Source organism: Falco punctatus, assembly GCF_963210335.1.
Source record: "Falco punctatus genome assembly, contig: scaffold_23, whole genome shotgun sequence".
Classification (NCBI taxonomy): Eukaryota; Metazoa; Chordata; class Aves; order Falconiformes; family Falconidae; genus Falco; species Falco punctatus.
In genome coordinates, this window is record NW_027660078.1 from 395,987 (window position 1) to 409,582 (window position 13,596).

Below are 13,596 nucleotides of genomic sequence, written 5' to 3' on the forward strand. Positions count from 1 at the left end.
CTGGGCTGAGATGGGCAATCGCTGACTTTTGGAGTCGGCTGGTGACAAAATGTTGCAAAGACACCCCATGCACAACTACCCCGGGGAAGGTGCCAGCAAGGAGTTCTCTGGTAGTTTTTACATTGCTCCGCTAGGCAGCTGAACGACACCACAAAAGTGGTTCTACCTGCTTTCTGGGCTGAGATGGGGAATCGCTGACTTATGGAGTTGGCTGATGACAAAATGTTCCAAAGACACCCCATGCACAACTCCCCCGGGGAAGGTGCCAGAAAGGAGTTCTTTTGGCAGTTCTGACACTGCCCCGGTAGCCAGATGAAAGACACCACAAAAGTGGTTCTACCTGCTTTCTGGGCTGAGATGGGGAATCGCTGACTTTTGCAGTCGGCCTGTGACAAAACGTTCCAAACACACCCCATGCACAACTCCCCCGGGGAAGGTGCCAGAAAGGAGTTCTGTTGGCAGTTCTGACACTGCCCCGGTAGCCAGATGAAAGACACCATAAAAGTGGTTCTACCTGCTTTCTGGGCTGAGATGGGGAATCGCTGACTTTTGGAGTCGGCTGGTGACAAAATGTTCCAAACACCCCCCATGAACAACTCCACCGGGGAAGGTGCCAGCAAGGAGTTCTCTGGTAGTTTTTACATTGCTCCGCTAGGCAGCTGAAAGACACCACAAAAGTGGTTCTACCTGCTTTCTGGGCTGAGATGGGGAATCGCTGACTTATGGAGTTGGCTGATGACAAATGTTGCAAACACACCCCATGCACAACTCCACCGGGGAAGGTGCCAGAAAGGAGCTCTGTTGGTAGTTTTTACACTGCCCCGGTAGCCAGATGAAAGACACCACAAAAGTGGTGCTACCTGCTTTCTGGGCTGAGATGGGGAATCGCTGACTTTTGGAGTCGGCTGGTGACAAAATGTTCCAAACACACCCCATGCACAACTCCACCGGGGAAGGTGCCAGAAAGGAGTTCTCTGGTAGGTTTTACATTGCTCCGCTAGGCAGCTGAAATACACCACAAAATTTGTTCTACCTGCTTTCTGGGCTGAGATGGGGAACCGCTGAGTTTTTGACTAAGCCGGTGAAAAAACGTTCCAAAGACACCCCATGCACAACTCCACCGGGGAAGGTGCCAGCAAGGAGTTCTCTGGTAGTTTTTACATTGCTCCGCTAGGCAGCTGAAAGACACCACGAGTGTGAGTGTTAGTGTGAGTGTGAGGGTGAGTGTGAGTGTGAGGTTTAGGATTAGGGTTAGGGTGAGTGTGAGTGTGAGGGTGAGAGTGAGTGTGAGGGAGAGTGTGAGTGTGAGGGTGAGGGTGAGGGTGAGTGTGAGGGTGAGGGTGAGGGTGAGTGTGAGTGTGAGTGTGAGGGTGAGTGTGAGTGTGAGTGTGAGGGTGAGGGTTAGGGTTAGTGTGAGGGTGAGTGTGAGGCTGAATGTGAGTGTGAGGGTGAGTGTGAGTGTGAGGGTTAGAGTTAGGGTTAGGTTAGGGTGAGTGTGAGGCTGAGTGTGAGTGTGAGTGTGAGTGTGAGGGTGAGTGTGATGGTGAGTGTGAGGGTGAGTGTGAGTGTGAGGGAGAGGGTGAGGGTGAGGTTTAGGGTTAAGGTTAGGGTGAATGTGAGTGTGAGTGTGATTTTGAGTGTAAGGGTGAGTGTGAGGGTGAGTGTGAGTGTGAGTGTGAGTGTGAGGGTTAGGGTTAAGATTAGTTTGAGTGTGAGGGTGAGTGTGAGTGTGAGTGTGAGTGTGAGGGTTAGGGTTAAGATTAGTTTGAGTGTGAGGGTGAGTGTGAGTGTGAGTGTGATGGTGAGTGTGAGTGCGAGGGTGAGTGTGAGGGTGAGTTTGAGGGTGAGTGTGAGGGAGAGGGTGAGGGTGAGGGTGACTGTGAGTGCGAGTGTGAGGCGGAGGGTGAGTGTGAGTGTGAGTTTGAGTGTGAGTGTGAGGGTGAGTGTGAGGGTGACGGTAAGTGTGAGTGTGAGGGTTAGGGTTAGGTTTAGGGTGAGGGTGAGTGTGATTGTGAGTGTGAGTGTGAGGGTTAGGGTGAGGGTTAGGGTGAGGGTGAGTGTGAGGGTGAGTGTGAGTGTGTGTGTGAGTGTGAGGGTTAGGGTGAGGGTTAGGGTTAGGTTGAGTGTGAGGGTTAGGGTGAGTGTGAGTGTGAGTGTTAGTGTGAGTGTGAGTGTGAGTGTGAGTTTGAGTGTGAGGGTTAGGTTTAGGGTTAGCGTGAGTGTGAGGGTGAGTGTGAGTATGAGTGTGAGTGTGAGTGTGAGGATGAGTGTGAGTGTGAGGGTGAGTGTGAGGATAAGTGTGAGTGTGAAGGTGAAAGTTCTGTTGGTAGTTCTGACACTGCCCCGGTAGCCAGATGAAAGACACCACAAAAGTGGTTCTACCTGCTTTCTGGGCTGAGATGGGGAATCGCTGACATGGAGTTGGCTGATGACAAATGTTGCAAACACACCCCATGCACAACTCCACTGGGGAAGGTGCCAGAAAGGAGTTCTTTTGGCAGTTCTGACACTGCCCCGGTAGCCAGATGAAAGACACCACAAAAGTGGTTCTACCTGCTTTGTGGGCTGAGATGGGGAATCGCTGACTTTTGCAGTCGGCTGGTGACAAAATGTTGCAAAGACACCCCATGCACAACTACCCCGGGGAAGGTGCCAGAAAGGAGTTCTGTTGGTAGTTCTTACACTGCCCCGGTAGCCAGATGAAAGACACCACAAAAGTGGTTCTACCTGCTTTCTGGGCTGAGATGGGGAATCGCTGACTTTTGTTGTCGGCTGGTGACAAAATGTTGCAAAGACACCCCATGCACAACTCCACCGGGGAAGGTGTCAGAAAGGAGCTCTGTTGGTATTTTTTACACTGCCCCGGTAGCCAGATGAAAGACACCACAAAAGTGGTGCTACCTGCTTTGTGGGCTGAGATGGGGAATCGCTGACTTTTGGAGTCGGCTGGTGACAAAATGTTCCAAACACACCCCATGCACAACTCCACCGGGGAAGGTGCCAGCAAGGAGTTCTCTGGTAGTTTTTACATTGCTCCGCTAGGCAGCTGAAAGACACCACAAAAGTGGTTCTACCTGCTTTCTGGGGTGAGATGGGGAATCGCTGACTTATGGAGTTGGCTGATGACAAATGTTGCAAACACACCCCATGCACAACTCCACCGGGGAATGTGCCAGAAAGGAATTCTTTTGGCAGTTCTGACACTGCCCCCGTACCCAGATGAAAGACACCACAAAAGTGGTTCTACCTGCTTTCTGGGCTGAGATGGGGAATCGCTGACATGGAGTTGGCTGATGACAAATGTTGCAAACACACCCCATGCACAACTCCACCGGGGAAGGTGCCAGCAAGGAGTTCTCTGGTAGTTTTTACATTGCTCCGCTAGGCAGCTGAAAGACACCACGAGTGTGAGTGTTAGTGTGAGTGTGAGGGTGAGCGTGAGGGTGAGGTTTAGGATTAGGGTTAGGGTGAGTGTGAGTGTGAGGGTGAGAGTGAGTGTGAGGGTGAGTGTGAGTGTGAGGGTGAGGGTGAGGGTGAGTGTGAGGGTGAGGGTGAGGGTGAGTGTGAGTGTGAGGGTGAGTGTGAGTGTGACTGTGAGGGTGAGGGTTATGGTTAGTGTGAGGGTGAGTGTGAGTCTGAATGTGAGTGTGAGGGTGAGTGTGAGTGTGAGGGTTAGAGTTAGGGTTAGGTTAGGGTGAGTGTGAGGCTGAGTGTGAGTGTGAGTGTGAGTGTGAGGGTGAGTGTGAGGGTGAGTGTGAGGGTGAGTGTGAGTGTGAGGGAGAGGGTGAGGGTGAGGGTTAGGGTTAAGGTTAGGGTGAATGTGAGTGTGAGTGTGATTTGGAGTGTAAGGGTGAGTGTGAGGGTGAGTGTGAGTGTGAGTGTGAGTGTGAGGGTTAGGGTTAAGATTAGTTTGAGTGTGAGGGTGAGTGTGAGTGTGAGTGTGATGGTGAGTGTGAGTGCGAGGGTGAGTGTGAGGGTGAGTTTGAGGGTGAGTGTTAGGGTGAGTGTGAGGGTGAGGGTGAGTGTGAGGGTGAGTGTGAGGGTGAGTGTGAGAGAGAGAGTGAGGGTGAGGGTGACTGTGAGTGTGAGTGTGAGGCGGAGGGTGAGTGTGAGGGTGAGTGTGAGCGTGAGGGTTAGGGTTAGGGTGAGGGTGAGTGTGATTGTGAGTGTGAGTGTGAGGGTTAGGGTGAGGGTGAGTGTGAGGGTGAGTGTGAGTGTGTGTGTGAGTGTGAGGGTTAGGGTGAGTGTTAGGGTTAGCTTGAGTGTGAGGGTTAGGGTGAGTGTGAGTGTGAGTGTTTGTGAGTGTGAGTGTGAGTGTGAGGGTTAGGTTTAGGGTTAGCGTGAGTGTGAGGGTGAGTGTGAGTATGAGTGTGAGTGTGAGTGTGAGGATGAGTGTGAGTGTGAGGGTGAGTGTGAGGATAAGTGTGAGTGTGAAGGTGAAAGTTCTGTTGGTAGTTCTGACACTGCCCCGGTAGCCAGATGAAAGACACCACAAAAGTGGTGCTACCTGCCTTCTGGGCTGAGATAGGGAATCGCTGACTTTTGGAGTCGGCTGGTGACAAAATGTTCCAAACACACCCCATGCACAACTCCACCGGGGAAGGTGCCAGAAAGGAGTTCTCTGGTAGTTTTTACATTGCTCCGCTAGGCAGCTGAAAGACACCACAAAATTTGTTCTACCTGCTTTCTGGGCTGAGATGGGGAACCGCTGAGTTTTTGACTAAGCCGGTGAAAAAACGTTCCAAACACACCCCATGCACAACTCCACCGGGGAAGGTGCCAGAAAGGAGTTCTCTGGTAGTTTTTACATTGCTCCGCTAGGCAGCTGAAAGACACCACAATAGTGGTTCTACCTGCTTTTCTGGGCTGAGATGGGGAATCGCTGACTTATGGAGTTGGCTGATGACAAATGTTGCAAACACACCCCATGCACAACTCCACCGGGGAAGGAGCCAGAAAGGAGTTCTGTTGGCAGTTCTGACACTGCCCCGGTAGCCAGATGAAAGACACCACAAAAGTGGTTCTACCTGCTTTGTGGGCTGAGATGGGCAATCGCTGACTTTTGGACTCGGCCTGTGACAAAACGTTCCAAACACCCCCCATGAACAACTCCACCGGGGAAGGTGCCAGCAAGGAGTTCTCTGGTAGTTTTTACATTGCTCCGCTAGGCAGCTGAACGACACCACAAAAGTGGTTCTACCTGCTTTCTGGGCTGAGATGGGGAATCGCTGACTTATGGAGTTGGCTGATGACAAAATGTTCCAAAGACACCCCATGCACAACTCCCCCGGGGAAGGTGCCAGAAAGGAGTTCTTTTGGCAGTTCTGACACTGCCCCGGTAGCCAGATGAAAGACACCACAAAAGTGGTTCTACCTGCTTTCTGGGCTGAGATGGGGAACCGCTGACTTTTGCAGTCGGCTGGTGACAAAACGTTCCAAACACACCCCATGCACAACTCCACCGGGGAAGGTGCCAGAAAGGAGTTCTTTTGGCAGTTCTGACACTGCCCCGGTAGCCAGATGAAAGACACCATAAAAGTGGTTCTACCTGCTTTCTGGGCTGAGATGGGGAATCGCTGACTTTTGGAGTCGGCTGGTGAAAAAATGTTCCATACACCCCCCATGAACAACTCCACCGGGGAAGGTGCCAGCAAGGAGTTCTCTGGTAGTTTTTACATTGCTCCGCTAGGCAGCTGAAAGACACCACAAAAGTGGTTCTACCTGCTTTCTGGGCTGAGATGGGGAATCGCTGACTTATGGAGTTGGCTGATGACAAATGTTGCAAACACACCCCATGCACAACTCCCCCGGGGAAGGTGCCAGAAAGGAGTTCTTTTGGCAGTTCTGACACTGCCCCGGTAGCCAGATGAAAGACACCACAATAGTGGTTCTACCTGCTTTCTGGGCTGAGATGGGGAATCGCTGACTTTTGCAGTCGGCTGGTGACAAAATGTTCCAAACACACCCCATGCACAACTCCACCGTGGAAGGAGCCAGCAAGGAGTTCTCTGGTAGTTTTTACATTGCTCCGCTAGGCAGCTGAAAGACACTACAAAAGTGGTTCTACCTGCTTTCTGGGCTGAGATGGGGAATCGCTGACTTATGGAGTTGGCTGATGACAAATGTTGCAAACACACCCCATGAACAACTCCACCGGGGAAGGTGCCAGAAAGGAGCTCTGTTGGTAGATTTTACACTGCCCCGGTAGCCAGATGAAAGACACCACAAAAGTGGTGCTACCTGCTTTGTGGGCTGAGATGGGGAATCGCTGACTTTTGGAGTCGGCTGGTGACAAAATGTTGCAAACACACCCCATGCACAACTCCACCGGGGAAGGTGCCAGAAAGGAGTTCTCTGGTAGGTTTTACATTGCTCCGCTAGGCAGCTGAATGACACCACAAAATTTGTTCTACCTGCTCTCTGGGCTGAGATGGGGAACCGCTGAGTTTTTGACTAAGCCGGTGAAAAAACGTTCCAAACACACCCCATGCACAACTCCACCGGGGAAGGTGCCAGCAAGGAGTTCTCTGGTAGTTTTTACATTGCTCCGCTAGGCAGCTGAAAGACACCACGAGTGTGAGTGTTAGTGTGAGTGTGAGGGTGAGTGTGAGTGTGAGGTTTAGGATTAGGGTTAGGGTGAGTGTGAGTGTGAGGGTGAGAGTGAGTGTGAGGGTGAGTGTGAGTGTGAGTGTGAGTGTGAGGGTGAGTGTGAGTGTGAGTGTGAGGGTGAGGGTTAGGGTTAGTGTGAGGGTGAGTGTGAGGCTGAATGTGAGTGTGAGGGTGAGTGTGAGTATGAGTGTGAGTGTGAGGGTGAGTGTGAGGATAAGTGTGAGTGTGAAGGTGAAAGTTCTGTTGGTAGTTCTGACACTGCCCCGGTAGCCAGATGAAAGACACCACAAAAGTGGTTCTACCTGCTTTCTGGGCTGAGATGGGGAATCGCTGACATGGAGTTGGCTGATGACAAATGTTGCAAACACACCCCATGCACAACTCCACTGGGGAAGGTGCCAGAAAGGAGTTCTTTTGGCAGTTCTGACACTGCCCCGGTAGCCAGATGAAAGACACCACAAAAGTGGTTCTACCTGCTTTGTGGGCTGAGATGGGGAATCGCTGACTTTTGGAGTCGGCTGGTGACAAAATGTTGCAAAGACACCCCATGCACAACTACCCCGGGGAAGGTGCCAGAAAGGAGTTCTGTTGGTAGTTCTTACACTGCCCCGGTAGCCAGATGAAAGACACCACAAAAGTGGTTCTACCTGCTTTCTGGGCTGAGATGGGGAATCGCTGACTTTTGTTGTCGGCTGGTGACAAAATGTTGCAAAGACACCCCATGCACAACTCCACCGGGGAAGGTGTCAGAAAGGAGCTCTGTTGGTATTTTTTACACTGCCCCGGTAGCCAGATGAAAGACACCACAAAAGTGGTGCTACCTGCTTTGTGGGCTGAGATGGGGAATCGCTGACTTTTGGAGTCGGCTGGTGACAAAATGTTCCAAACACACCCCATGCACAACTCCACCGGGGAAGGTGCCAGCAAGGAGTTCTCTGGTAGTTTTTACATTGCTCCACTAGGCAGCTGAAAGACACCACAAAAGTGGTTCTACCTGCTTTCTGGGGTGAGATGGGGAATCGCTGACTTATGGAGTTGGCTGATGACAAATGTTGCAAACACACCCCATGCACAACTCCACCGGGGAATGTGCCAGAAAGGAATTCTTTTGGCAGTTCTGACACTGCCCCCGTACCCAGATGAAAGACACCACAAAAGTGGTTCTACCTGCTTTCTGGGCTGAGATGGGGAATCGCTGACATGGAGTTGGCTGATGACAAATGTTGCAAACACACCCCATGCACAACTCCACCGGGGAAGGTGCCAGCAAGGAGTTCTCTGGTAGTTTTTACATTGCTCCGCTAGGCAGCTGAAAGACACCACGAGTGTGAGTGTTAGTGTGAGTGTGAGGGTGAGGGTGAGGTTTAGGATTAGGGTTAGGGTGAGTGTGAGTGTGAGGGTGAGAGTGAGTGTGAGGGTGAGTGTGAGTGTGAGGGTGAGGGTGAGGGTGAGTGTGAGGGTGAGGGTGAGGGTGAGTGTGAGTGTGAGGGTGAGTGTGAGTGTGACTGTGAGGGTGAGGGTTAGGGTTAGTGTGAGGGTGAGTGTGAGGCTGAATGTGAGTGTGAGGGTGAGTGTGAGTGTGAGGGTTAGAGTTAGGGTTAGGTTAGGGTGAGTGTGAGGCTGAGTGTGAGTGTGAGTGTGAGGGTGAGTGTGAGGGTGAGTGTGAGGGTGAGTGTGAGTGTGAGGGAGAGGGTGAGGGTGAGGGTTAGGGTTAAGGTTAGGGTGAATGTGAGTGTGAGTGTGATTTGGAGTGTAAGGGTGAGTGTGAGGGTGAGTGTGAGTGTGAGTGTGAGTGTGAGGGTTAGGGTTAAGATTAGTTTGAGTGTGAGGGTGAGTGTGAGTGTGAGTGTGATGGTGAGTGTGAGTGCGAGGGTGAGTGTGAGGGTGAGTTTGAGGGTGAGTGTTAGGGTGAGTGTGAGGGTGAGGGTTAGTGTGAGGGTGAGTGTGAGGCTGAATGTGAGTGTGAGGGTGAGTGTGAGTGTGAGGGTTAGGGTTAGGTTTAGGGTGAGGGTGAGTGTGATTGTGAGTGTGAGTGTGAGGGTTAGGGTGAGGGTTAGGGTGAGGGTGAGTGTGAGGGTGAGTGTGAGTGTGTGTGTGAGTGTGAGGGTTAGGGTGAGGGTTAGGGTTAGGTTGAGTGTGAGGGTTAGGGTGAGTGTGACTGTGAGTTTGAGTGTGAGTGTGAGTGTGACTGTGAGTTTGAGTGTGAGGGTTAGGTTTAGGGTTAGCGTGAGTGTGAGGGTGAGTGTGAGTATGAGTGTGAGTGTGAGTGTGAGGATGAGTGTGAGTGTGAGGGTGAGTGTGAGGATAAGTGTGAGTGTGAAGGTGAAAGTTCTGTTGGTAGTTCTGACACTGCCCCGGTAGCCAGATGGAAGACACCACAAAAGTGGTTATACCTGCTTTCTGGGCTGAGATGAAAAACCGCTGACTTTTGGAGTCGGCCGGTGACAAAATGTTCCAAAGACACCCCATGCACAACTCCACCGGGGAAGGTGCCAGAAAGGAGCTCTGTTGGTAGTTTTTACACTGCCCCGGTAGCCAGATGAAAGACACCACAAAAGTGGTTCTACCTGCTTTCTGGGCTGAGATGGGGAATCGTTGACTTTTGGAGTCGGCTGGTGACAAAACGTTCCAAACACACCCCATGCAAAACTCCACCGGGGAAGGTGCCAGCAAGGAGTTCTCTGGTAGTTTTTACATTGCTCCGCTAGGTAGCTGAAAGACACCACAAAAGTTGTTCTACCTGCTTTCTGGTCTGAGATGGGGAACCGCTGACTTTTGGAGTCGGCCGGTGACAAAATGTTGCAAACACACCCCATGCACAACTCCACCGGGGAAGGTGCCAGAAAGGAGTTCTGTTGCTTGTTCTGACACTGCCCCGGTAGCCAGATGAAAGACACCACAAAAGTGGTTCTACCTGCTTTCTGGGCTGAGATGGGGAACAGCTGACTTTTGGAGTCGGCTGGTGACAAAATGTTCCAAAGACACCGCATGCACAACTCCCCCGGGAAAGGTGCCAGAAAGGAGTTCTCTGGTAGTTTTTACATTGCTCCGCTAGGCAGCTGAAAGACACCACAAAACTTGTTCTACCTGCTTTCGGTTCTGAGATGGGGAACCGCTGACTTTTGGAGTCGGCCTGTGACAAAACGTTCCAAACACAGCCCATGCACAACTCCCCCGGGGAAGGTGCCAGAAAGGAGTTCTGTTGGTAGTTCTTACACTGCCCCGGTAGCCAGATGAAAGACACCACAAAAGTGGTTCTACCTGCTTTCTGGGCTGAGATGGGCAATCGCTGACTTTTGGAGTCGGCTGGTGACAAAACGTTCCAAACACACCCCATGCACAACTCCCCCGGGGAAGGTGCCAGATAGGGGTTCTGTTGGTTGCTCTTACACTGCTCCGGTAGCCAGATGAAAGACACCACAAAAGTGGTTCTACCTGCTTTCTGGGCTGAGATGGGGAATCGTTGACTTTTGGAGTCGGCTGGTGAAAAAATGTTCCAAACACACGGCATGCACAACTCCCCCGGGAAAGGTGCCAGAAAGGAGTTCTCTGGTAGTTTTTACATTGCTCTGCTAGGTAGCTGAAAGACACCACAAAACTTGTTCTACCTGCTTTCTGGGCTGAGATGGGGAATCGCTGACTTTTGGAGTCGGCTGGTGACAAAATGTTCCAAACACACCCCATGCAAAACTCCACCGGGGAAGGTGCTAGCAAGGAGTTCTCTGGTAGTTTTTACATTGCTCCGCTAGGTAGCTGAAAGACACCACAAAAGTTGTTCTACCTGCTTTCTGGTCTGAGATGGGGAATCGCTGACTTTTGGAGTCGGCTGGTGACAAAACGTTCCAAACACACCCCATGCACAACTCCACCGGGGAAGGATCCAGAAAGGAGTTCTTTTGGCAGTTCTTACACTGCCCCGGTAGCCAGATGAAAGACACCACAAAAGTGGTTATACCTGCTTTCTGGGCTGAGATGAAAAACCGCTGACTTTTGGAGTCGGCCGGTGACAAAATGTTCCAAAGACACCCCATGCACAACTCCACCGGGGAAGGTGCCAGAAAGGAGCTCTTTTGGTAGTTTTTACACTGCCCCGGTAGCCAGATGAAAGACACCACAAAAGTGGTTCTACCTGCTTTCTGGGCTGAGATGGGGAATCGTTGACTTTTGGAGTCGGCTGGTGACAAAACGTTCCAAACACACCCCATGCACAACTCCACTGGGGAAGGTGTCATAAAGTAGTTCTCTTGGTAGTTCTTACACTGCCCCGGTAGCCAGATGAAAGACACCACAAAAGTGGTTCTACCTGCTTTGTGGGCTGAGATGGGGAATCGCTGACTTTTGGAGTCGGCCTGTGACAAAATGTTGCAAACACACCCCATGCACAACTCCCCCGGGGAAGGTGCCAGAAAGGAGTTCTGTTGCTTGTTCTGACACTGCCCCGGTAGCCAGATGAAAGACACCACAAAAGTGGTTCTACCTGCTTTCTGGGCTGAGATGGGGAACAGCTGACTTTTGGAGTCGGCTGGTGACAAAATGTTCCAAAGACACCGCATGCACAACTCCCCCGGGAAAGGTGCCAGAAAGGAGTTCTCTGGTAGTTTTTACATTGCTCCGCTAGGCAGCTGAAAGACACCACAAAACTTGTTCTACCTGCTTTCGGTTCTGAGATGGGGAACCGCTGACTTTTGGAGTCGGCCTGTGACAAAACGTTCCAAACACAGCCCATGCACAACTCCCCCGGGGAAGGTGCCAGAAAGGAGTTCTGTTGGTAGTTCTTACACTGCCCCGGTAGCCAGATGAAAGACACCACAAAAGTGGTTCTACCTGCTTTCTGGGCTGAGATGGGCAATCGCTGACTTTTGGAGTCGGCTGGTGACAAAACGTTCCAAACACACCCCATGCACAACTCCCCCGGGGAAGGTGCCAGATAGGGGTTCTGTTGGTTGCTCTTACACTGCTCCGGTAGCCAGATGAAAGACACCACAAAAGTGGTTCTACCTGCTTTCTGGGCTGAGATGGGGAATCGTTGACTTTTGGAGTCGGCTGGTGAAAAAATGTTCCAAACACACGGCATGCACAACTCCCCCGGGAAAGGTGCCAGAAAGGAGTTCTCTGGTAGTTTTTACATTGCTCTGCTAGGTAGCTGAAAGACACCACAAAACTTGTTCTACCTGCTTTCTGGGCTGAGATGGGGAATCGCTGACTTTTGGAGTCGGCTGGTGACAAAATGTTCCAAACACACCCCATGCAAAACTCCACCGGGGAAGGTGCTAGCAAGGAGTTCTCTGGTAGTTTTTACATTGCTCCGCTAGGTAGCTGAAAGACACCACAAAAGTTGTTCTACCTGCTTTCTGGTCTGAGATGGGGAATCGCTGACGTTTGGACTCGGCTGGTGACAAAACGTTCCAAACACACCCCATGCACAACTCCACCGGGGAAGGATCCAGAAAGGAGTTCTTTTGGCAGTTCTTACACTGCCCCGGTAGCCAGATGAAAGACACCACAAAAGTGGTTATACCTGCTTTCTGGGCTGAGATGAAAAACCGCTGACTTTTGGAGTCGGCCGGTGACAAAATGTTCCAAAGACACCCCATGCACAACTCCACCGGGGAAGGTGCCAGAAAGGAGCTCTTTTGGTAGTTTTTACACTGCCCCGGTAGCCAGATGAAAGACACCACAAAAGTGGTTCTACCTGCTTTCTGGGCTGAGATGGGGAATCGTTGACTTTTGGAGTCGGCTGGTGACAAAACGTTCCAAACACACCCCATGCACAACTCCACTGGGGAAGGTGTCATAAAGTAGTTCTCTTGGTAGTTCTTACACTGCCCCGGTAGCCAGATGAAAGACACCACAAAAGTGGTTCTACCTGCTTTGTGGGCTGAGATGGGGAATCGCTGACTTTTGGAGTCGGCCTGTGACAAAATGTTGCAAACACACCCCATGCACAACTCCCCCGGGGAAGGTGCCAGAAAGGAGTTCTGTTGCTTGTTCTGACACTGCCCCGGTAGCCAGATGAAAGACACCACAAAAGTGGTTCTACCTGCTTTCTGGGCTGATATGGGGAACAGCTGACTTTTGGAGTCGGCTGGTGACAAAATGTTCCAAAGACACCGCATGCACAACTCCACCGGGGAAGGTGCCAGAAAGGAGTTCTGTTGCTTGTTCTGACACTGCCCCGGTAGCCAGATGAAAGACACCACAAAAGTGGTTCTACCTGCTTTCTGGTCTGAGATGGGGAACCGCTGACTTTTGGAGTCGGCCTGTGACAAAACGTTCCAAACACACCCCATGCACAACTCCCCCGGGGAAGGTGCCAGAAAGGAGTTCTGTTGCTTGTTCTGACACTGCCCCGGTAGCCAGATGAAAGACACCACAAAAGTGGTTCTACCTGCTTTCTGGGCTGAGATGGGCAATCGCTGACTTATGGAGTTGGCTGGTGAAAAAACGTTCCAAACACACCCCATGCACAACTCCACCGGCGAAGGTGCCAGAAAGGAGTTCTCTGGTAAATTTTACATTGCTCCGCTAGGTAGCTGAAAGACACCACAAAAGTTGTTCTACCTGCTTTCTGGGCTGAGATGAAAAACAGCTGACTTTTGGAGTCGGCCGGTGACAAAATGTTCCAAACACACCCCATGCACAACTCCACCGGGGAAGGTGCCAGAAAGGAGCTCTGTTGGTAGTTTTTACACAGCCCCGGTAGCCAGATGAAAGACACCACAAAAGTGGTTCTACCTGCTTTCTGGGCTGAGATGGGGAATCGTTGACTTTTGGAGTCGGCTGGTGACAAAACGTTCCAAACACACCCCATGCAAAACTCCACCGGGGAAGGTGCCAGCAAGGAGTTCTCTGGTAGTTTTTACATTGCTCCGCTAGGTAGCTGAAAGACACCACAAAAGTTGTTCTACCTGCTTTCTGGTCTGAGATGGGGAACCGCTGACTTTTGGAGTCGGCCGGTGACAAAATGTTGCAAACACACCCCATGCA